This window comes from Akebia trifoliata, chromosome 8, assembly GCF_017979445.1.
Source record: "Akebia trifoliata isolate Shusen 1 chromosome 8, ASM1797944v1, whole genome shotgun sequence".
NCBI lineage: Eukaryota > Viridiplantae > Streptophyta > Magnoliopsida > Ranunculales > Lardizabalaceae > Akebia > Akebia trifoliata.
In genome coordinates, this window is record NC_141382.1 from 21,985,817 (window position 1) to 22,009,907 (window position 24,091).

General features: G+C 35.4%; 1 protein-coding gene across 11 annotated transcripts in view; it reads left to right on the forward strand.

Annotated features, from left to right (window-relative positions):
- The window catches only part of LOC147396384 (COP9 signalosome complex subunit 2-like), a 101,189-nt gene that overhangs the window by 60,263 nt on the left and 16,835 nt on the right, over nt 1–24,091 (forward strand). The window lies entirely within an intron of this gene.

The following is a 24,091-nucleotide window of genomic DNA, read 5'->3' on the forward strand; positions in this document are numbered from 1 at the left end:
ACTCAAGGATTAGGGAAGGGAAGCCTGGTTTGGTGTGCAAATTAGACATTAAAAAGGCTTACGATCATGTGAGTTGGAATTTCCTCCTATATCTCTTGAGATACCTCTTCTGTTTTATTCTCAGTTTTGGTTAATGACAATCTAGTGGGATTTTTTAAGAGATTGAAAAGCTTAAGGCGTGGTGATCCGCCATCTCCTTGTTTAATATCATGGTCGAGGCTTTGAGAAGATGATCTTAAGAGCGTCGAGTGTGGGGGCCTTAAGAGGCTTCGGGGTTGTTGATAAGGGTTTAAAGATATCTTCATTTTAATTCATCGATGCCTCAATAAACTAGGTTTGCTTTCTTAGTTGTTTGTTGAGTTGCTTTGAGGTTGTGTCAGGTCTCCCTATCAATTTTAGGAAGAGTTAGGCTCCCTCCGAAGTGTGTTTTTTTTTACTTGGCTATTTGTTCTAGACAAGTTACCAACTCTTGATCACTTAATCAAATGGGGTTTTGTGATTCCAATTTTTTGTTTCCTTTGCAAAGCAAGTGGCAACTAGCAAGTCAGTGGACCACATCTTTCTTCATTGCGTGTTATCTTCCTCTACTTGGTCTCTTCAAGGTCCTTTGGGTGGTCCCAAGTGTTTTGTTGTCTCTTTTTCTAAGTTGGGATCCTTCTCTATTCTCTTGGAGAAAGAAAACCCTATGGAGGTTTGTTCCTTTTGCCACTTGTTGGGGGTTATGGATGGAAAGGAATGGCAGTTTTCAAAGGCATTGAATCAACATTTCAGGAGCTTGTGCTAAACATTCTCAGGTTGATGTTTTTTTTGTGTACAAATTATGTCCCAAATTTAAGGGTGTTTTCTTTGACGATTTTGTAATTAGATAGGATACTTTGTGTGAGAGTAGTGTTTTTGTTGTTTTCTTTTGGTTGGTCATCTCAACCGCCTTTTGTACCTTTTATGATTTTAATAAATTTATACTTCAACAAAAACATATGTAAGAGAGGTGTTGGACATCCAAGCTTGGGTGGATTTTCTGGATTGCCAAGTAAAAAAAAAATTGTGAAGACAAATAACAAGCTTTTCATTGCGTGTTGTACATCTTATTTGTGTTTACCTCTCGGGGTAGCGTATAGATCATTGAGCATCTGTGATTCTATTATTAAGATAATTAGGTGAAGATTGAGCTCATTGAAAGCTTGGTATTTGTCTAAAGAGAAGAATTGTGAAGTCTCATAATAAAAGCTTATATATATATTAATAAATATTATTTCCAATACTCCCCCTCAAGTTGGGGCAAATATATCAACTAAGCCCAGCTTGACAAGATGAGAGTTAGTGACAGAAGGACCAACAGACTTCGTAAGTATATCGGCAAACTGATCTGAAGAAGATACAAAGATTGTTTGAAGAGCACCAAATTAAACTTTCTCCCTGAGAAAGTGAACATCAACCTTTATATGGTTGGTCCTTTCGTGAAGAATTGAATCAGACGCAAACATGATGTCAGATTTGTTATCATAAACTAAAGTTGAAGAACAGAGACAGGAAATCCCAGTTTCATCCGTAAAGATTTAAAGCCAACTAAGCTCACTAGTGCCAAGGGCCATAATTAGATATTCAGCTTACAAGTACCAAGTGCCAAGGGCCATAACGGGAAAGTACATTATGCTTTTTACTTTTCCATGAGATCAAGTTATCATGGAAAGTACAGAAATCAGAGGTAGATCTCTTATCTATAAGAGAACCAGCATAATTAGCATCAGTGAAAAAAGAAAAATGTGGCTGAGCAGTAGACGAGCAGAAAATCCCAAGACTAGGGCAATACTTTTAGTAGTGAAGAATATGATAAACGGTATTAAGATGAGAGGTACACAGAGCATACAAGAATTGACTGACTACATTAATCGGAATGGTTGAATTCGATCTAGTGTTAGTCAGATAAATCAGACAGCCTATGAGTCTCTAATAAGAAAGATCAGATAAAAGATCACTAGATTCGGCATGAAGATGATTCTGATCCATAGAGGAGGAGGTAGGACGACAACCAAACATCCTAGTGTCCTGAAGAAGATCCAGTGTGTATTTGCGTTGAGTTAGGGAAATATAACGGCAAGAGTGGGCCACTTTTATCCCCAAGAAATAATTGAGGGGACCCAAGTCCTTAACCTCAAAAATTTGACCCAATAACATACTAACTTTGTCAATTCATTGTGCATTATCTCTAGTCAAAACAAAACAATGATGCAACGACCATTCATTCCTCGACGAACAAAATAAGTATGATTTGAGTGGCATCTAAAAAATTCCGTAGATAAAATAACCTCAGATTAACGTTGAAACCAAGCTCGTGGGGACTACTTTAAGCCATACAGAGATTTGAGAAAGCGATAGACATTCCTCGAATACTCCCCCTGAAGATAAAACCCAGGAAGGGGATCCATGTAAATAACCTCAATTAGATCACCGTTCAGAAATGCATTCTTTACATCGAGTTGGTGAAAGGGCCACGAGTGATATGCAGCTAAAGAGATAAGGAGGTGAACAATAGAGAGTTTGGCTACAAGGGGCAAATGTAGCACCAAAATCTTTTCTTGGAGTCTGCGTAAAGCCTTTAGCAATAAGGCGTGCCTTGTACTGATCAACAGTGCCATCCACGAGATATTTAATAGTGAAATCCCATTTACAACCAACAGTCCGCTCCTCAGAAGGAAAGGGAACAAGCTTCCAAGTGTGATTTTTGTGCAAAGTATCCATCTAAGCAATTATGTCTCTCCCCGAAATGCCTACACGAATCCCTATGATTCATTAGTCAGAATATCAATGTGTGAGGTAACCAATTACACAACCTGATAGAACATTCACAAGCAATAATACTTATGAAAAAGAAAATATACGCAGCGGAACAAACATTTGACTAACATCTAAACAAAGGTCTAGAATAAACGGAAACAACCGCCAAACACTGATATCATCAAAATCCTCAATCTCATAATACATAAGATTTCAAAAATTTATAAAATAACATAGTTCTTATTTACAAGCAAAATCGTTAGGATCCTCTACTAATCCTCAAAGACACAGCGGTGGCAAGACATCAATTTGGTCCTCCTCAAAGGACTCCTCAAAGAACAATTCCTCAATAGTTGAATAATATGTAAGGGGAAGGATAGGGTGAGTAACGGGAGAATGTAACTCAGCAGGATGAACACCGTTCTAATAATGAATCATACATGCGCGAGGAATCATTTGAACAGTTAAATAATGCAAGTTTTTCATAATGTAACATACGATAAATGTCTAAGCATACTCAATAAATAATTGCAATAATTTCAATCTATCATTTCTATCATTTAAAGTAACTTATGTATTTTTCAAATAAAAACATCTATCAAACATCACAAAATAAAGAAAAGATACATAATAAGAACACGGTGGTGTAGTCGATAAGAGAGCAGAGGAACACGTCGATATAACCGCCTTGGCTAAGACAATTCGTTATTCTAGACTTCCAATACGACGTGGAATCCCATCGTTATAATATGATTTTGTGGCCGGTCTAGCATACCACAGTTGGATGATCATTTATCCAGCTCAGACTGGTCGTTGACCAAGAACCCAATAGTGAGTTCAACTAACGGTGAGGTCAACCGTTTGCCAATTATAGACTAACAGTGATTACTAACTAGTCCCAGGAGACCCTTCGTGTCGAAGCCTATTGTAGATACACCATTTTTGATTCCGCCTGATTAATCAACTCGTCAACCCGATCGCAACGATTCTCAATGATGGATGTTTATTCTAATGCTTTATTTTGTTACCAGATATGTTTCAGAAATCCGGATGAGGTATCTCGAACTGACAAAACTGTAGAAATTGCGTTACGATAGGAAAATATAACCCCAAAAGCTTATAAATCATCTTACAGATCAAAAAGAAGCTTCATGATAAAAATCATTAAAATGACCAAATTACCAAAATACCCTTAACATCAAAACAACCCTAGAGCCTACGTTACGATTAGGAAAACTCATTCAAACACATAAAATAACAAATCGAAACCAAATAAATCATTTCGCCAATTTTCACAGAATTCGACAAAATTACGAAAATGCCCCTCATAAAGTTCACGATCATTTCATACAAAAAATTTCATAAATGACAAAAACCAACATGCCCATTGAATTCCTTATGAAAAACTGATTCCAAAACATCTTGGAATATTGAAAAACGACTTAAAATGCAAAAAAGTCCTCTCCGGGGGCAAAACGGTAATTTCATAATTTTTATAATAAAAAATTTCGAAATTAATAAATAAAACATTAAATAACTAAAGTGAAACATTAATGAAATTAATTTAAAAATTTGAACCAAAAAAATCGATCAATTAGGCGCTTAGGCAAAATTATTGAGGGTTGCCAAGATATTTCTTCAAGGACCCCTCCGTTTGGGGGTCCAAAGAATTAAAGACATAATAAGGGGGGGTTCTTCAAAAAATTAAAGTCAATCAAGCAAGAGGAAAGTCAAAAAATTAAAGTCATTTAAGTAAGATTAAAGTCAATCAATTAAGACTAAAGTCAAAATCTTAAAGTCAATCAATTAAAACTAAAGTCAAAATCTTAAAGTCAATCAAATAAGACCAAAAGTCAAAACCCTAATAGAGTTCTAATTAAATAATAACTCTATTTAATAGAATTCTAACTAAAATATAACTCTACCTAAAACAATTCTAATTAAAATACAACTCTACCAAAAACAATTCTAACTAAAATACAACTCGAAATAAAAGAATTCTAATTAAACACTAATTCTATCTAAATCAACCCTTAAAAAAATCTATAAATAATGGTCCTCACACCCTATTTTCGTATGAAATCAAAAACCCTAAGAGAAGTAGGTCAAAAAGCTTTTCTAGCTCCATAAATCCTAGTTTTGAAGCCCCAACTCCTTACTTAACACCCATACTTCGATTTTAGCTTGAAAAACACCTAAAAGCCCTTAAAAAACACCCCAAAATTCATAATAAATTCGAAGAATCCAGATCCAAGAAAGAGATACCTTGCCTCAGAGATCAGAAATCAGATCCGGAGATAGGACGAAGCAAGGAGTACGGTACAAGGAGCAGTTTTATCAGATCTAAGGGAGTAGAATCTTTGCGCATCGAAGGTAAAATTTCCTTTATTTTTTTTATCTAGGTTTTTGTTAGTAATGTAATCTTATTTGGGATAAGTAGAGATCGGCATTGGCCGGGCGGGGTTGGTGCCTAACACCTTCCAACCCCGTAATGTGATCCCCGGATTCAGTTTTTCTTTAGTAGATTAGTTTTCTTATCCGTTTAGAGTCAGTATTCGGTTCCTAGACTATAGTAACTAGGTGACGACTCCTAAACCTCAAGGGTCAAAAGCGGATCCGCGCACCCCGCGGATCGAGGGCGCTTTCAGTGGCGACTCCACTGGGGATTATTGAGGATCAGACTTGAAAAGCCCCAAGTATGGGAGCATTGCCAGTAGGACCTAGTTTTTTATTTTATTTTTAGTTATTTATTTTTTTTAATTTGATTTTTTTGGCTCTATTGGTGATCATTGATTGGGATGTTGAATATTTTTGTTTGGCACATCTTTGTTATGGTTCAATTTGGGGTCATTCAGAATGACCCTAAATAATGCAGATGAAAGGTTAATGACATAGGGAATGACCCATTTTTTTATTTGAATTATTTTTGGGTTTGTATTATCCTTTATTAGTATCTTTTAGTTCAATTTTGGATACTTTGTTTTGGTACTTTTTTTTTTATGGTTCAATTAAGGGTCACATTTTGATGATTCCTAAATAATGAAATATTCAAATTGACATAAATTGAGGATGGAATGATGGTGTTGGGATGAGAGTTATGATATTTAAAAAAAATATATATATATAATTTTGGATGATTTTTTGGCACGTTACTAGGCATAGGCGGCGAGTTGTGAAAAAAAATTATTTGTGAGTGATACACTAAGAAACGAAAAAATTTCTTTTTTTAATGTTGTTCGTGATGAGGAGAGAATTCCAAGAAAAACAATCAGAAAAAAATCGCAAAAAAAAAAAAAAAATTTTACTCGTGGGGTGCCATTAGTAGAAATCCGTTTCTACTATTGTTTATCTCCTTCTCCAAAATAAAAAACTGAAAAACAGCAAGAAAGAGAGGACGTCACTCTCTCTCTCTCTCTTTCTTTCTCTGCTACAACCCACCATTTCTTCTGCAACTACTCTTCAAGCCTTTATCCATGGCGGATGGATGTCTAACCTCTTTACCAGCCCTCTTTACCAAAACCTACTACCCCTTTTATTTCTCTACCTTCAAAACCCATAAAACTCCTTCAAATCTCTCCCTCTTCTTTTCCTTTATGGGTTTCTATCATAAACAAGAATTCTTCATCGAATTTAATCGCTTTGGTTGCAACTACCTCTGATTGGGTTCAGCAAGGGGAGGAAAAAGAAGTTAAAGAAAGTGGGTTTAAATGGAAAATCAAGAAAATGAGAAAACCTGAGAGACTGTTCTCTTAAACAATTTTGGGAGAAATTTGGAGATTTTTGTCAATTTCCTACTCCTAATTTGAAGATTTGTGCTGTAATTTCATGTCGGATTTTTGAATTTCGGTTCTTATTTCTCCAATTCTTTATAAAAAAAATAGAGATTTTGCCTACCTAACCACGGGTAGGTCATCAAATCAGATCTCATAAAGGGCTTATTCGGCGCAGGTTAACATCAAACTCGACTCCATCTTCTCTGAGTTCTCTTTCAAAATCCTAAAATTCAAAAAAAAAAAGGGGGCTCTTGATCCTAGTTAGTATTCTCTGTCTCGTTGTCGTCTTAGCCTTCATCACTCGACTGATTCAGTGATCTTTGCCACAAAAGCATGATCCTTGAGTTCGATCCATACTCCAATCACCGTATCACATTGTTCCTCACCAAGAACAGATTCTATGATTTTTGGAATTTCGATTTTGAAAGTTGGTATCCATTAGATTGAATCATTGATGGAACCCTATATCAAGGTCTCATGGTCTCAACTGCCATAATCTACTGGACTACGAGATTTCTCCGACTCACGGTCCACATTTGTGAGCGGCATTGATTGCAATTTGCCCCGGTTGCATCTCGAGGTCCATTGCGGGATCTCGTGATAACGAAGTTGAGCTGGCGGTTGTTGAATCAGTCCATGGGTTATAAATGTGGTGATCTCTGTTTAAATGTACAGCTTATGTATCCTGTTTTGCTTTTTTCTTTCCAACAAAAGTAAAAAAAAGAAAAAGAAAAAAGAAGGATTGCATTGTTGGTTATGCTGAAAGTAAGGGACGAGAGAATGAGTGTGGTGTGCATGTGTGTGTTTGTTTTTGATGGCAGCAATAAAATAATGAGAATTTAAAAAAAAAAAAACAAATGAGTTGAGTATTTTGTATGCTGCCAGCTATATATAAGAAAAATAAATGATTGTGTTTGTGACATAATGTGACTTATGTGGCTGGCAGCAACATATAAAAAACAGGTTTTTTTTTTTGTTTTGTTTTGTTGAGAGTATTATATGCTTTGTTGAGAGTATTGTGTGTGCTACCAGCAAAAAAACAAAGAAATGCATTTCTTTTGGGTGTTGTGCTGGCAATAATAAAACAATTTTTTAGGATGTCATTTGCTTGCATGCAGCAATTTAAAAAAAAAAAAATAACGAACAGGCTGTGTTGCTAATAGCAATATAGAATTTTTATTTATTTTTGTTAGTCTTACTAACTTAGTGAGATTTAATTCTTACTAAGGGTCATTGACCTCACCACGTGGCACCCAAAGAGGTCATCCAATACTACATGCATGTGGCGGATGAAATTGTGAGAATCTTTTTATAAAAAAAAAAATTTGAATTAATTTTCATTTTGAATTTTGATTTTAAATTTGATTTCATAGTTCTCATTCTCAAAACGTTGGATCAAAGTAAAATAATGTGAATTTTATTTCCGGATCCAAAATTTTCCATCAAAATCTTTAAGGTTGTGACATTGGATTGTCGACATGAGGAACCACATGGCCTAATGACCCTTAGTAAATTTTGAAACCTTATGAGTTGGTCACGCTAGCCTGTGTTCTCAAAAGATTTGCCATGCGTGTTTTTCAAAAAAACAAAAAAAACAAAAAAAAAACGAAAAAAAAACAAAAAAAAAATAAAAAAAATGTGTTCATCACTCTATACCTTAACAATTATCAATATGTCCTCAATTCAATGTTCTTTGAGAATCTCGATTTGTGTAGGGTCACCTCAAAATAACCTTGATTGGAGCATAAAATTTATTTATTTTTTGGTTTGGACTAAGAATTATATGCTTGTTTTAATGATCGAATCTGATTATTAGTGTTTGTGTTAATCGCCTATCTAACATGCTATGATCTCGATTTGAATATACGTTTGATATGCTTATGTTGATCTTGATATGATGGGTTTGTGTATTATCTTGATTAACATTTCTATGATACCCATGTTGATGATCTAATCTGACCCACGGGCCCATTTATTTGAAAAAGGCCCCGGGCACACCCCACTCTATTTTGCACACACCACTAGCACGTTTATCGCTTTGCACGTTTGCATGTCCCTTATAGCCAATGTGGCACTAGTGCGTGGCCCGGTCTCTTTAGAGATGCGATGTCATTCATGAAAACCACGACTCCAGTCACGTACCTTAGGGTATATCAAACTGGGGCATCAGTACCGTCTGATCAGGTGACTCTAAAAGGTATATCGATGCACCCAGGCTGGAGCGACCTGAGCCTTTGACCTATTGTAAGCCACACAGTCACATGTCCCGATTGCCAACGTAGTACTAGTATGTGGTCGGTCTCCTCGTGATATGCCAAACCATTTACGAAAGCTACAACTCTTGACTCGTACCCGTAGGTATATACAAGATAATCCAAGTATATCAATTGCACTTCTTGGTCAAAACCGGTGCCTAAGCGAGATCCTACCCCGCTGTACCCAACTGTACGAGGGGGATAGACTACGTCTATTCTATACGAGAGGTATTTAAGTGGGCCCTTGCTCAGCATCGTGTACCACCTCTCAACTGGGGATCAAATTGGCTGTTTTTGGCTTCAGAGAAGTGAGTTGAGGTTTTAGATTATCACCTATACGGTATATCAAACCAAGTCACCACGTATCGAGAGGTATATCGGTGTGCTTGGGCAAGGGTGGCCAGATAAAAATGCATTGCACGTAGTAAGCTTAGAGTCTAGAAACCTTCCCTGTAGGTCATGATTCGAACTTATCGTGGGTGTTCCCGGGTTGTTCATTGAATGAGACATTGTGAATGATGAATGTATGTGAATGATAAGATCAGAATGCATGTGAATAATGAGATGAATGTATATGAATGATGAGATCAGGAATGTGTGGGTTTGTCTTCAAGGATAAATTTTTTGTTGTTTAACCTGATTTGAAATTACAGTATCACTGGGTACACCAACCCAATAAAAAATCCATTTTAAACTTGACCTAGTCCATCTCGATCCAACGATTATTATGGGCCGAGCCATTTGAATCAAAATGAAATTCAAAGTAAAATGTTTTTCAAAAGAGATGCTTTTCAAAAGTAAAATGTTTTCCAGAAGAATAAGATTTTCCAAAAGGAAATGCTTTTCCAAAAAAGTTTTCTAAAAGAAAATGTTTTCCAAAAAACAAAGAAAAGAAAGAAAAATATTTTTCAAAAATAAAAAATGATTTACAAAAGATCTATTTTTGCATGAAAAATTATTGAAAAATATTTGTGAAAATTATTACTCAATAAAAACATTATTTTTCAATAATTTTCAAGAGTGTAATAAAATTATTTTCCTTTTATGGATGAATTGTTTAATGGATTGGTGTACATAATTCAATAAAATCTAAGGGTTCATTTAAAATATTATCAAGGGGGTAACACTGGAATTGATAATCCACATTTGATGGGGTTAGGTTATAATTGTATCTAACTCAATCGTCCATTGTCTAGCTAGGGTTGTAAATCTGGTCAGCGTCAATATCAAGTCAACAGTTAGAAATAATCTCATAATTTCTCAACATCGCCCAGTTATTCCCTGAAGATCATAGTGCTTCAGTCTTGCCGTTCATAAGCATTGTCTCGAATCCTCAGTCCATAATCAATCCCGTTGTGAGTAGTCTTGAGTTTTCATGAGTCATCTGGGTTAGCTCGAGTCCCATTTTTTCAGCAAGGTCATGTCTTCTTTTCGAGCCGACTCTTTTTTCTGTTGAGTTGACTTAGTTTGTCGAGTCATAGAGGTGTTTGTCGCCCCTTCTGAATTTGATTGGATAAAGAAAATTTTTGAATACCTCGAGCACATTAATGAACTAACTAATAATCTAACTTCAATGATATATTTTCTCTTGAACAAGAAGATAAGAGTCGGGCTCAAGAAAGCAAAGGTCATTGACCTCGGAACAAAAATTAATTCCTAAAGAGATTCAAATAGAAACTATCTTATCCCTAGAGGAACACAAGGGGATAATGAATTTTCTCATAAATTTCAAAAGACTTGTTCACGTGGGCTTATGAGGATATGTTAGGTGCAAGTTTGGGTGTTGTCTGACATTGATTAGATATTGACTTGATAAAATGAGATCAAGAAAGATGTTACAAAATGTATCAGTGCTAAACTTCTCAACATGGTAGAGCTCCCAGAATAGATTACATTCTCAGACTAATGAAATGGTTGAAGCGAAATTGATCTCTGATCTATGTTCATGATTTGGCATCATCTCCCTATCGTCCTCAGATTAATAGAGCGATTGAAGCAAGTAACTAATAAGAGTCTCAAAATAACCATTGTGAAAATGTGTCAATCGCACCAGGATTAGTCAGAGAAGCTACCATTCACACTATGGAGGTACATAAACAGTCTTACTAGTTGAAAGGGAATTTCATATCTCAAGGTCTTGATGGAAAATCAATTACTAGAAACAGACTAGGTTCGTTATTGGGTATGAAGAGCTAAACTTGATTGAAGAAAAACAACTTAGAGTTTTGTACCACGTGCAAACTTAACAGAGAATAGTTACCCGCATGAAGGTCAAAGTTCACTACTTACAAGTTAAGGATTCAACCATCAGACTTTGAAGAAAATTGACCACCCCTCATCGACCATATGAGGAAGTCTGAACTTAATTGGAGAGATTCATCCATTAGCAAGGAAACACTACTTTGGAAAACCATCAGATTTCAAAGAAAATCGAGTACTTATTTTTGACCCCAGAGGGAAGTTCAAACCTAATTAGATACTCATTCATTAAGAAAAACTGTCTTAAAAAATCGTCAGATTTCAAGATCATGATAGAATTGAACTACTAGAGTCAACCAACTTTGACCAGATCAAGCGGTACTACATTTAAGGAGGCCATCTTTAGCCGAATCAATTTTCTTGCTACCCAGTTCAATATCTCCTTTTTTAGCCCTTTACAGCCTTTTCAAAAAAAAAAAAAAATGATGCATTTTTCTTTCTCAGCCCAATCACCTAACCTAGGGAAGGAAAAATTCGAATTACGTTTTGGTCTGATCCCAAAATTCTGGGGTACGTAGACAACTTGGGAAGTTACTTCAGGCCCAACCACATCAAAATAAAAAAAATATATATTTCCCCACACAATAAAAAATCAAGAAAAAATTCAAAAGAGAAAAAAATATCTTCAAAATGGGGAAGAAAGTTCAAGGCATTCGGGTTTTTGAGCCTCAAAATCCCTTTCTTTTTATACCCAGTCCTAAGCTTACCTATAAAAGTCCTCCTAAGTACCGTGTGAAAAGTTAAGGAAGATAGCAAAGCATGATCAGATAGCAATTCCAGAAAAAAAAAAAAAAAAAAAAAAAAAAAGCCTGCTAGGTTGAAAACCCGAAAAGGGCTACTTAGGCAAAAATTAAGGCAAGCTTGCAAGGTTGAAAATCCGAAAGGACAACGTTGGCAACAATCAGAGCAAAAAAAAAAAAAAGCTCGCTAGTTTAAAAACCTGAAAAGGCAATCTAGGCAAAAGTTAGAGCAAGCTCGCTAGATTGAAAATCTGAAAAGGCGATCTAGGCAAAAGTTAGAGCAACAAAGAAAAAAAAAAATTCTCCGGGGAGTTTAAAACTAAAGAGCGGTCCAAGCTGAAACATCAGAAGTCCGAATAATCAAGTTCAATACTTAGCTTAAATTAGGCACAGACTCAGAAGCCATAAGTATCTTGTTTACGATCGATCTGAAAATTTTTACTTCTCCAAGTGAACCAAGGAAGAGAATAGTGAATTCTATGATGAGTCTCACAAGAAAATATTTTGTTCTCTTGAACCTGACTCAAAATCTTCAATAAATTTAATCAAAATTAAAAGTTGGATCTTTAGTGCGCTTGTGGTAATCAAATATTTCAGACCTTCATACAAGGGGCATTTTCTTTTCCCTTTATTTACCCCTTATACCAGGGGTATTTTTTTTAATTTTTGCATGATGTGTTCAGTTATCTTCAATGCTATGTTTATTGTCAAATTAGGGGCATTTAGTTTTTGAGCAATGTTAATCCTAAAAGATAATAGGAACCCTAAACTTAAGGTTACCCTCTTGATAACAGTTTTTCGAAAAATCCTTGAGGTTCAAAAGAAATAAAAGCTCACGTTTTAAATTTATAAAACTTTTAGATAAAACCTTGAGGTTCAAACAAAAGCACTTCGGATCTCACATTTGACTGTGCCCAGAGATTAACTAATAATTCATTTACCTAGACTAGGAGATATGACATTCTTTTGTTCCCAGATTCTTTTTCAGATCCATTCATTCTTGGATTCGATCATTCTCTTCCAGATTCATTATCTTTCAGATTTATTCGATTCATTTTAATTAGTCTTCTCCAAATTCATTCATTTTTTCCCAAAATTCATTCATTCCTCTACCAGTTTTGCTCAGTTGCCACCAAGAGTTATCTAGGATTTTGCTCAGTTGCTACCAAGGGTTAACTTGAATTTTGCTTAGGGGCTGTTCGTTTGAAATTTAAAAGCTGTTTTTTTTAGCTTTTAAGCCAAAAAAGCTCTATGAGCAATGTTCGTTTGACATCTTTTAGCTCCAACGAAAATCAGCAAAAGCCAAAAACTGGCTCTTATTTAGAGACGTTAGAGAGAGGCTTTTTTAATTTGCAGCTGTGCAGAGTCGATCACCGAAAACGGTAAGGTATAATGACCGAAAAGCCCTTCATCTTTATTTGTATTTCCAACGAAGAAAACTTAACCCTATTTCGTTATCGACTTCGAACGACTGTAAACCCTTCCTCGTCGCTCTCCACTCTCACTCTCGGTTCACACAAATCGATCTCTTAAGGGTAAACCCCTCCTCGTCACTCTCTACTCTCACTCTCGGCTTCTTTCTTCGTTTAGATCTCTCTCGGCTCACACAAATCGGTCTCTCAACACTCTCTACAGATCGCGAATCTTGGGTTTCCTCATCTCTCATGAAGGTAAAATCTCTACTCTCTGCTCTCGATTTTGTTGCCTCTGTATTATACTCTTCTCTCACCCTCTCCACTCCAAATCTGAACAAAAAAATTCAGTTTTTTATAGAGAAATAAAACTGTGGGATCTCCTGCAACTAATTTATAGGTCTTGTTGGGGTTGGGTTTGATAGAAAAAATGAACAACTTGCAACTTGTAATTCGCTTCTTGTCTTGTTAATTTTGTTTTATAAACAATCTAGTTTTGTAATTTTCACGAATTTTATTTTATTTTAATGTTTTCTGTCAAAAACTTGAATTGGTTTTGCTATCGGGATTGAATATAAAAGCATGGAAATCTCTTTTGATTCTATTGGGTTTTTGTTGTGGGTGAGTTTATTTATATTGTTTGCAACTTTGGATGACGAGTTATCTGATTTCTATTGGATTTCTAGTTGTTTTTGTGTATGTTTAAAATTGTAATTGGATAGGTGTGGAATGGATAAAAAAAGCTGGAAATTGATGATTGTTATATGTTCAGGATTTGTGGTTGAGTTTCTTCATGATGTTTGAAGCTTTTGCTGATTTTCTGATTGAATTTGTTATTTTCTTCAATGATTCTGTTGAAAACTTGGATTGGATTGGTGTGGGATTGATAAAAAAGATAGGTTGTTCTACTATTTTTGGGTTGTTGAGTTCCTTGTTGAGATTTGAAGCTTGGTTTTAAGTTATGGTTTTTGCTATTCTTCTCCATGTATATCTTCGGACAATCTGGAACTTATGGGGAGGTAGGTGAACCAAATGCATTGAAAAGAAAATTGGTATTGGAGAGAATGCACCAACAATGATTAACCTTACGTGCAAAGCTTATGAACAAACTCTTTAAGAGTTTTAATACAAAATACCAACAAAGCAAAACAAGTTAATTCTGTGCACATGGGTTGTTCAATACTTATATAGAATTGGGTTCGGCTAAATAAGCTCCTAACACTTGCTAATAACTGTACTAGCTAAATTACATACATTCAGACAGAATTCCTCACATGACAATATCACTTTTTAAAGTAAAAACTATCATTGTCTCCTAACACTAGGTCTCGACTCTTCCTACAATTTTTATTTTATTTTTTGAAGTTGGGTTCGATTTTAATTGGGTTTAAACTTATCATTGCTGGAAAAGATTTAAAACCATGCTTGGGTTATGCTCAAGTTGTCTAGTTGTCTCAGTCTCGGAAGAGATTTAAAACCATGCTTGGGTTATGCTCAAGGTAGAAATTGTACAACTGTTTCCTTTCCATCAAATTTGAAGTAAGGTGTAGGATAATGTGGTTAATTTTATGGATCTACCACTTTGGGGATTCATCTCTTTCTTTTTATTATGAGGATGCAAGCTTACAATCTTAGCTAAGGTATAACTAAAAGCCTTCCTATAGTGACGACAAATTGACGTAGATTTCCAACAGCATTCCAAACAACAAAAAATGACGAATGCCGTTATGTTGGGACGACAAATTGAGCGTTTAGTTGAAGCAGTTTCATCTAGGACAAGTGCGAGTAGTGCAACACCTCCACCACCACCACCTACACAACCTGGTAGCATTAGGGAGTGTATTGATTTGTTGGATACAACAACAGAAATTATCCCTAATAGTGATCGTTATCGGTTTGCACTGAAATTATTCAGTATGAAAAAGGAGTACAGGCAAATTTGGTGCATGTTGAAAACAAATGAACTTCGTGTTGGGTGGTTGGATGGCGAAATGGAGGATGCTCGAGTTCATCATTCTAAATAGTGTGTGATTTTAATGTGATTTTAATATATTTGTGTATTACCATCTTTCATTGATAGTTATGACTATATGCCACCTCTATGGTGGTATAACAATTACTGTTTATGATAGAGCTTGATATATTTTTGATTTGTTATTAATAAAAATTATATTTCTCTTTTTGTATGACATTGTAATACTTTTGATTTTTGTATAATATGTATTTGTTTGAATGTTAATGTGTATGAGATGTTATGTGGATATCAGATTGTGTATGGGATATTATGTGGATGTCGGATTTGTGTATGGGATGTAATGTAGATATTAGATTGTATATTATGCAGGTATTTTCTTTATCAGGAAAATTTCATATGTCCATTTTTAAGAGGAGATGTTGCCGAAATTTCGATAAAATCATAAAATTTATACATTTATTTAAATTGAAAATAATTATTTTAATAATTTATATATGTATTTTAATAATATTTATTTAAATTTATATATATATATATATTTATTTATTATATTCTGATTATTTTTTGTGCATTTTGGGTGCATTATCAACATGAAGGGTATTCTGGTCATTTTACTAGAATCCAACAATAAAAAGCTGTAAAACGAACAGACTTTTCTGATTTCTGTGCTTCTGTAACGAACAAGCTTCTGCTGAATATTGCTTTTCAGGCTTCTGGCTTCTACTTCTTCTAGAAGCCAGCTTCTGGAGCTAGAGCTGGCTTCTGTAAAGAACAGACCCTTAGTTTCCATCAACGGTTATTTTGGATTTTGCTCAGTTGCCGCCAAGGGTTATCTTGAATTTTGCTCAGTTGCCGCCAAGGGTTAACTTGGATTTTACTCAGTTTCCGCCAAGGGTTATCTTGGATTTTGCTCAGTTGCCGTCAAAGGTTATCTTGGATTTTGCTCAGATGCCGCCAAGGGTTTGCTCAGATGCCGCCAAGGGTTATCTTGGATTTTGCTCAGTTATCGTTGAGGTTTTTCTCGGAATTATGCTCAGTTTATGCTCAAATTATACTCAGATTATCATCAGTTGCTCAGTTTATGCTCAGTTTATGCTCAGTCTATGCTCAGTTTATGCTCAGATTATGCTCAAATTATGTTCAGCTTATACTCAATTTATATTCACTTTGTAATCAGATTTTACTCAAACAAACTCTTTGAAATCTATCTCAAATTTTAAGTCACACACTTGCACAGTTATTACATTAGTTAAGGAGAATTTTCTAAAATTCAAGGATCTGACACTGTCAGTGAGAGCTCGCGCTCAAGAACCTGACATTTTTTTAAATTCGGGGAGAGCTTTACCCTCAAGGATCCGAACACCCTGACGAATTGCTAAATCAGGCTGCAAAATGAACTGTCACTAGCTTTGGCATTCGGATATCGCACTATCTAACAAAATAGATTTGCTATCTAGTTTGTTTCAACCCTCTGCCAAAGAGGGGCATCTGTAAACACCCCATTTTTGCATCCGCCTGATTAATCAACTCGTCAACCCGATCGCAACGATTCCCAATGATGGATGTTTATTCCAATGCTTTATTTTGTTACCAGATATGTTTCAGAAATTCGGATTAGGTATCTCGAACTGACAAAATTGTAGAAACCGTGGTACGATAGGAAAATATAACCCCAAAAGCTTATAAATCATCTTATAGACCAAAAAGAAGCTTCACGGTAAAAATCACTAAAAATGACCAAATTACCAAAATACCCCTAATCTTAAAATATCCCTAGAGCCTACGTTACGATTAGGAAAACTCATTCAAACACATAAAATAACAAATCGAAATTAAATAAATCATTTCGTCAATTTTAACAGAATTCGACAAAATTACGAAAATACCCCTCATAAAGTTCACAATCATTTCATACAAAAAATTTCATAAATGACAAAAATCAACATTCCCATTGAATTCCTTATGAAAAATTGATTCCAAAACATCTTGGAACATTGAAAAACGACTTAAAACGCAAAAAAGTCCTCTCCGGGGGCAAAACGGTAATTTCACAATTTTTATAATTAAAAATTTCAAAATTAATAAATAAAACATTAAATAATTAAAGTGAAACATTAATGAAATTAATTTAAAAATTTGAACCAAAAAAATCGATCAATTAGGCTCTCAGGCAAAATTATTGAGGGTTGCCAAGATATTTCTTCAAGGACCGCTCCATTTGGGGGTCTAAAGAATTAAAGATATAATAAGGGGGGGTTCTTTAAAAAATTAAAGTCAATCAAGCAAGACTAAAGTCAAAATTAAAGTCATTTAAGTAAGACTAAAGTCAAGATATTAAAGTCAATCAATTAAGACTAAAGTCAAAATCTTAAAGTCAATCAATTAAGACTAAAGTCAAAATCTTAAAGTCAATCAAATAATACCAAAAGTCAAAATCCTAATAGAGTTCTAATTAAATAATAACTCTATTTAATAGAATTCTAACTAAAATATAACTCTACCTAAAACAATTCTAATTAAAATACAACTCTACCAAAAACAATTCTAACTAAAATACAACTCTAACTAAAAGAATTCTAATTAAACACTAATTCTATCTAAATCAACCCTTAAAAAAATCTATAAATAGGGTCCTCACACCCTATTTTCGTATGAAATCAAAAACCCTGAGAGAAGTAGGTCAAAAAGCTTCCCTAGCTTCCCATAAACCCTAGTTTTGAAGCCCCAACTCCTTACCTAACACCCATACTTCGATTTTAGTTTGAAAAACACCTAAAAGTCCTTCAAAAACACCTCAAAATCCATAACAAATTCGAAGAATCCAGATCCAAGAAAGAGATACCTTGCCTCGAGATCAGAAATCAGATCCGGAGACAGGACGAAGCAAAGAGTACAGGACAAGAAGCAGTTTTAATAGATTTGAGGGAATAGAATCTTTGCGCATCGAAGGTAAAATTTCATTTATTTTTTTTATCTAGGTTTTTGTTAGCAATGTAATCTTATTTGGGATAAGTAGAAACCGGCATTGGCCGGGCGGGGTTGGTGCCTAACACCTTCCAACCCCGTAATGTGATCCCTGGATTCAGTTTTTCTTTAGTAGATTAGTTTTCTTATCCGTTTAAAGTCAGTATTCGGTTCTTAGACCGTAGTAACTAGGTGGCAACTCCTAAACCTCAAGGGTCAAAAGCGGATCCGCGCACCCTGTGGATCGAGGGCGCTTTCACCTATCAAGAGGCAATGCATGTGAACCCCGCCTACCTCTACACTATACAGAGACCGCCTTTACATACAACATTCTCCAGGAAATAAATAAGAGAAATTCCCAGATCTCATAAGCTATAATATGCTCTAAGGTATCCCATACTACCGAAGAGCATATGATATCTAACACTATCCTAGATTGATTTGCCGCTTCCGAATGTATAGCAACGTATCACTTTTTATGGGTTTTTTACGAACCTTTTCAGGTAAACAAAATAGTTTATTTTTTTATATAGTCTATAATTTTTTTTAATTGAAAATACAAACAAGGTTTGGCAGTGCCCTCCAGTGACAATCATTTGTTATTTTCATCCATTAACCATCCCATCCCTTTATCCATCAATCACGTTTTACGTGGCATGGCCACTACGTAGAACTGGAGGCATTGTCCCATCAATCAGTCGAGAACATATGTTCTTTCTATCCATCTATCAATCTATCATCTAATTTCCTATATATTTATCAAAGTAATTTTGCCTTTAAAGTAATTCGAAACTCATAAGGCATCAACCAATTCCATTTGATGAATTTGATTGAATTGAAGGACTCGGAAAACACGATAAAATCATAAGGCATAAAAAACTGGAGATCTGTGAAAATTTGGCTAAGTGTTAAAAAAATGATTTTGCGAAGTTGTCGAAATTGCCCCGACAACATGAGAAACACTATAAAAAAAATTTCTTACTTAATTCAAAGGAACGCTTAAGATATCGTGTTTTGAAAATTAGGAGAAAACGTTGAATTTTATGTTTTTTTGAAACAAAAAATCACATTTCGATACGATGAGATTTGGATCTTAAAACCATTCCCAACGTTTCGAAATGGGGGGTAAAACCTTAACTTCATTAAAGAACTTAAAGTAATTGGAAATTACTTCAATGTTTTTAATGAAATAAAAGTAGAAAATGGCTATACATACTATATGGAAGCAACACTAATAAAAATTGGAACTAAACTCAACATTTGGATTTATTTATTTTTTTTTTTCGAATTGCTAATTTTTGTGTCGAAACTTGACAAAAATCGATACAAACCTTATACTACTCATAAAATGCATAAAATACATCAAATAAATCAAATGAACTAAAATAAATAAAAAATAACCATGCAAACATGATCTAATACTTTCAAATATGTATAAATGTGATGAAATAGTCGATCTATCAAAGTTCGTATGGATTTTCTATGAAATTACTGTATGACTAGAAGGTAGAAGGGAAGGCAACCTACTTCGAGCTATATTCGACGGTTGAACGGAGTTTAAGATCGCCTCCGGCCAATCTCCAAATTTTTCCTCTGACGAAAATTGAATTTCTTTGCGTCCATGCATAGTCCTTGACGACATGCACGACTTTCCTTCTTGCGACAAAGTTTGAATCGTTGTAGTTCGGTGTAGATCTGAGTTACAATTTTGAGGGAAAAGGGATGAGTTTTGTTTGGAGAGGAGAAAAAGAAGAAATCAGATTTTTCTAATAGAATTCAGATATTTGTAACTTAAGTGAGACGTAAGCGTCATTTCGGGAATTGTTTTTTCCGAATGTAGATTTTGATATCTTGTACTCTATTTTGGGTTTATTTTTCGATACGAATATAATGGTATGATCGGATTCCTCAAATTATTTCTCTAAAGTGTCGTTTACCTACTTGGTAAATATCTAATGCGGAACTCGAGGATTTAGTGACTTTTCGATCGACTTCTGATTAAGTTGTGTTTACAGACTAAAGTATGTTTTTTGATCATTTTGAATCTAATGGCAAAATCAGATTTCGTTAAAGATGGATAGAACAAAATCTGAGTATTTTACCTTAAGTCCCTCTATTAAAATTTCTCCAAATTTCACTATTTTATTTTCTCGAGATACTAATTAGAATTCGGGATATTACATTATGGCTCTAGTCCACTGAGGATTTAGCAATGGCTCTGATACAGACTGAGGAACTCGAATAGAATTAGTAGCGGTAAGGTAAGCTTGATAAGAATGAGAGTCTCTGATAAAAAACAAACTAGGCAATAGGATGATTAGTAACACATCCCCGCTTACCTTTGCGAAGCGCAATAGGCAAGTGAGGTAGAAATAGAAAAAAAAAAAGTAAGAGTAGAATAAGTATACCTGAGTCCAAGGAGAAGATCGAAAAAGGGCGAGGGTGACAAGAGTAAACCTTAAGCATCAATGAAGATGAAAATGGAAAGAAAATCAAATATGGTAGCACTATAGGAGAGGAACCCTACAAAGGAAAAGAGTCCTGCAAAGAAGATATAGGACAAAAGTAGGAAACTTTTTCAAAAAGGTGACATCCAAATAATGAATTACACGATGAGAAGGGATCATAACAACGATACCCTTTTGACATTGACGAGTAACCCAAGAAAACACATCGAATGTCTTTGTCATCTAATTTCGAGCGATGAGGATGAAGAGGCACCTGTCCCCATAAGGTGCGATTCGGAACAGGGTTAAGAAGAAAAAGCCGTAGTGGGGATTGTCATATTCCAGTACAACTTGGGAACATGCATCCCTCGAAAAAGACAGTAGACAATGTTCATGAAGTGACGATTCTTGCGTTCTACTATCCTGTTCTATTTAGGAGTGTAGGGACAAATCAATTGGTGAAGCATACCATGCTCATGAAGATGGGATCGAATCCCATTAAAAATATATATTCCCCTATTATCAGACCTAAGAGACTTAACAGTGATGTTATATCAAGTCTGAATCATGTTAAGAAAATTAACAAATAGGAAGCACCTCAGAACAAGACTATTCAAAATAGCAACAGGGGAAGGCCCCTACACATCCATTGAACTAAATCAAATATTGCTTTAAACCGATGCTTGCGAGTAATATAAGAAGTACGTGTGTGTTTAGAGAGCTTACTCACTGAGCATTGAAACTTGTGTCCACACCAAGAAGTTTTTAAAGTAGGAAATAAATAATGTAAGTGTTAAAAATTAGTATGGCCTAAGTGAGCATGCCATAAATCTAAAGTTTGAGAAGAAAAAAGTATGGCTCCCAGAGAAAGGAAGCACAGAAATCGAAACAGCAGTAGGTTAAGATCCAAATAGGTACAACCCATCCCTTTCATACCCCTTGCTAAAAATCTTCTTCAAAGTCAGGTCCTGAAAATACAATTAGGAAAAAAATATTACTGAGCAATTCAGGGATTAAGTAATACTACTCACAAACAACAGGTTAAGAAACAAGTAAGGAATATGAAGCATAGAGTCCACAAAAAAAATTAGACGATAAGGAGATCGTACCCTTGTTGTGGATAGGTGTGAGAGATCCATCAGCAAGACGAACCTCCCTATAAGTAGTAGGAAAAGTAGAAGTTTGGCTAGACGTACCGGTTATGTGATTAGAGGCACCAGAATCAATTACCTATGTCAGGGGAGCAAAACCAGACTAAGTGACATAGAATGTAGAAGATGTATCTAGAAGTGTGGTAATTAATGCCATAGTTGATGATGAGTGAGTGTGAGCATGAATCTGATCATGTACAATAGTAGCAATTTAGGTTTGAAGCTGTTGCAAATCAATAGTGCCAAGCAAGGCCAGAGATTCAATGGTAGGAATTGATGAGGACTCCACAATAGTAACATGAGAAATAGAACTCCTCAAAGAGGAAGTAGTAGAAAAGTATAATAGGTGGGGATAGAGCTGAAAACAACAGGTCTTTTCATGGTGAATCTTCCCACAATGGCTGCAAGTAAGACTATTCCCTTTACCACGACTACGACTTCCACGATTACGACTCTCAGAGCCCGAGGCACAAGAGTCAGAATAACACGAATTGGTTGCTAGAACCATCTGATCTGTAGTTGGAGTAGAATATATACCCTTGCCCGATTCTGAGAAGAAACTATACGACGACGACGCTCATCACTATCAATTGTTGCAAATATCTCAAATAAGAGTGGTAAAGGAGTGGTGTTAAGAATTTGGGTCCGAAGTGCATCAAACTCAAGACGTAAACTCATGAGAAACTGGTATGTCTAATGTCGAGCAAGTTTCTTAACCACATACCTAGTTGCTTTGCAGACAACTTAGCCATAGACTCGTAATGAGAGAACTCCTCGTGGAACTAAAAAAGCTCAAAGTAATCAGCTACACTTTGAATCCCTTAGGTAGCTTGGGCAATGTCCCGATAAAGCTCATAAATCCTCGAGTCATTCCTAGCATGCGCATATGTCTGAGTGAGCACTGACTACAAAGATAAGATAGTCTCATGGTACATGAACATAGTATAGATGCGTTATTCCATGGAATTAAATAGCTACCTAAAAATAGTGCAGTTGTCAATTTCCAATTGTTCAAATTTGGGATTAGTGAGGGTTGACTCATTTACGGTGCCCAAAAGTCATTCTATCACTTTTTTACAATCTCGAAGAAGGTAGAGGTGCAAATAGAGGGTATGATCAATGGTTTCTTGTGGAATGACAAAGTGGGGAATCGTAAACTCCATTTAGTAAGCTAGAGGATTGTTTGTCGTAGTAGGAAAAATGGGGGGTTAAGGATCACAAGACTCAAATTGATTAACCATGCTTTGTTAGGAAAATGTTTGTGGCGCTATTGAGTTGAGAAAGATGGGTTGTGGATGAATTTAATCACAGAGAAATATGGGAAGGAGCCTATGGGTTGGGAGTGAACCAAACGAGCAGATTGTCGTTTGGCTGCAATCTTTGGAAAGAGATCTAAAAAATGAGTCCCAATTTCGGAAGCATATCCATTTCAACGTGGGTAGAGACTATGTTCGGTTTTGTGTGAATCGTTTGTGTAGCAATTCCCTTCTTTAGAGCATGTTTCCTATGTTATTCTCGCTATCGTTAAGGAAAAAGAGACCTATCTCTTCCATTTTGATTCCTAGTGATTGAGAGGTATCTTGGAGATTTGGATTTAGAAGAAGATTTAATGACTAGGAGATTAGCGAGGCAACGTCTTAGATTGACCTCCTTACCCTCTTCCTCTTTCTATTTGCTGGATGATCACAGAATATGGAAAGGCAATAAGGACGTATGTTCTTAGTAAGGTCTTTGTACTTTCTTCTAAGTACTATTTTGGATTCATCTTTCCTAGTTACATTAGTATCCCTAGTACCCTCGAAAATCCCTTTCTTTATGCGGGCAACAGCCCTGAACAATTTTTTTACCATCAATCATTCTAAATCAAGGGGCTCATTCTTGTGGACTTTTGCTATATGTGTAGCAAATGGGGAGTCTGTTGATCACTTGCTTTTGTATTGTAGTTTTTCCTACGTACTGTGGTCCCACTTTTTCTCCCTGTTTAATGTTGCTTTGTGTCATCCCGATTCTATGCTCCTTTTTTTTCAGTGCTGGCAATCCTCATCATTTTTTGACAGGAAATACAAAGACCAAGAGCCCAGCATTACACCGAAGTAATTGTACACACCCCAATCCCATTTCCCCAAAAAATCATAAAAAGTACCCCCATAAACTCTTTAAACACTTTATCCAAAAAAAAAAAAACCCATAATAGCGACAATAACATCTTGAATCGATAAACCATTGCCCTAAAAAATCCACCAATTCCTTTACTTCTACATCCCCCAAATTGGTGAAAAGAATAATAAACCACTAGATCTTCTTAGATAAAGAGAAATTAGCCCCCAAAAATAACCAAGA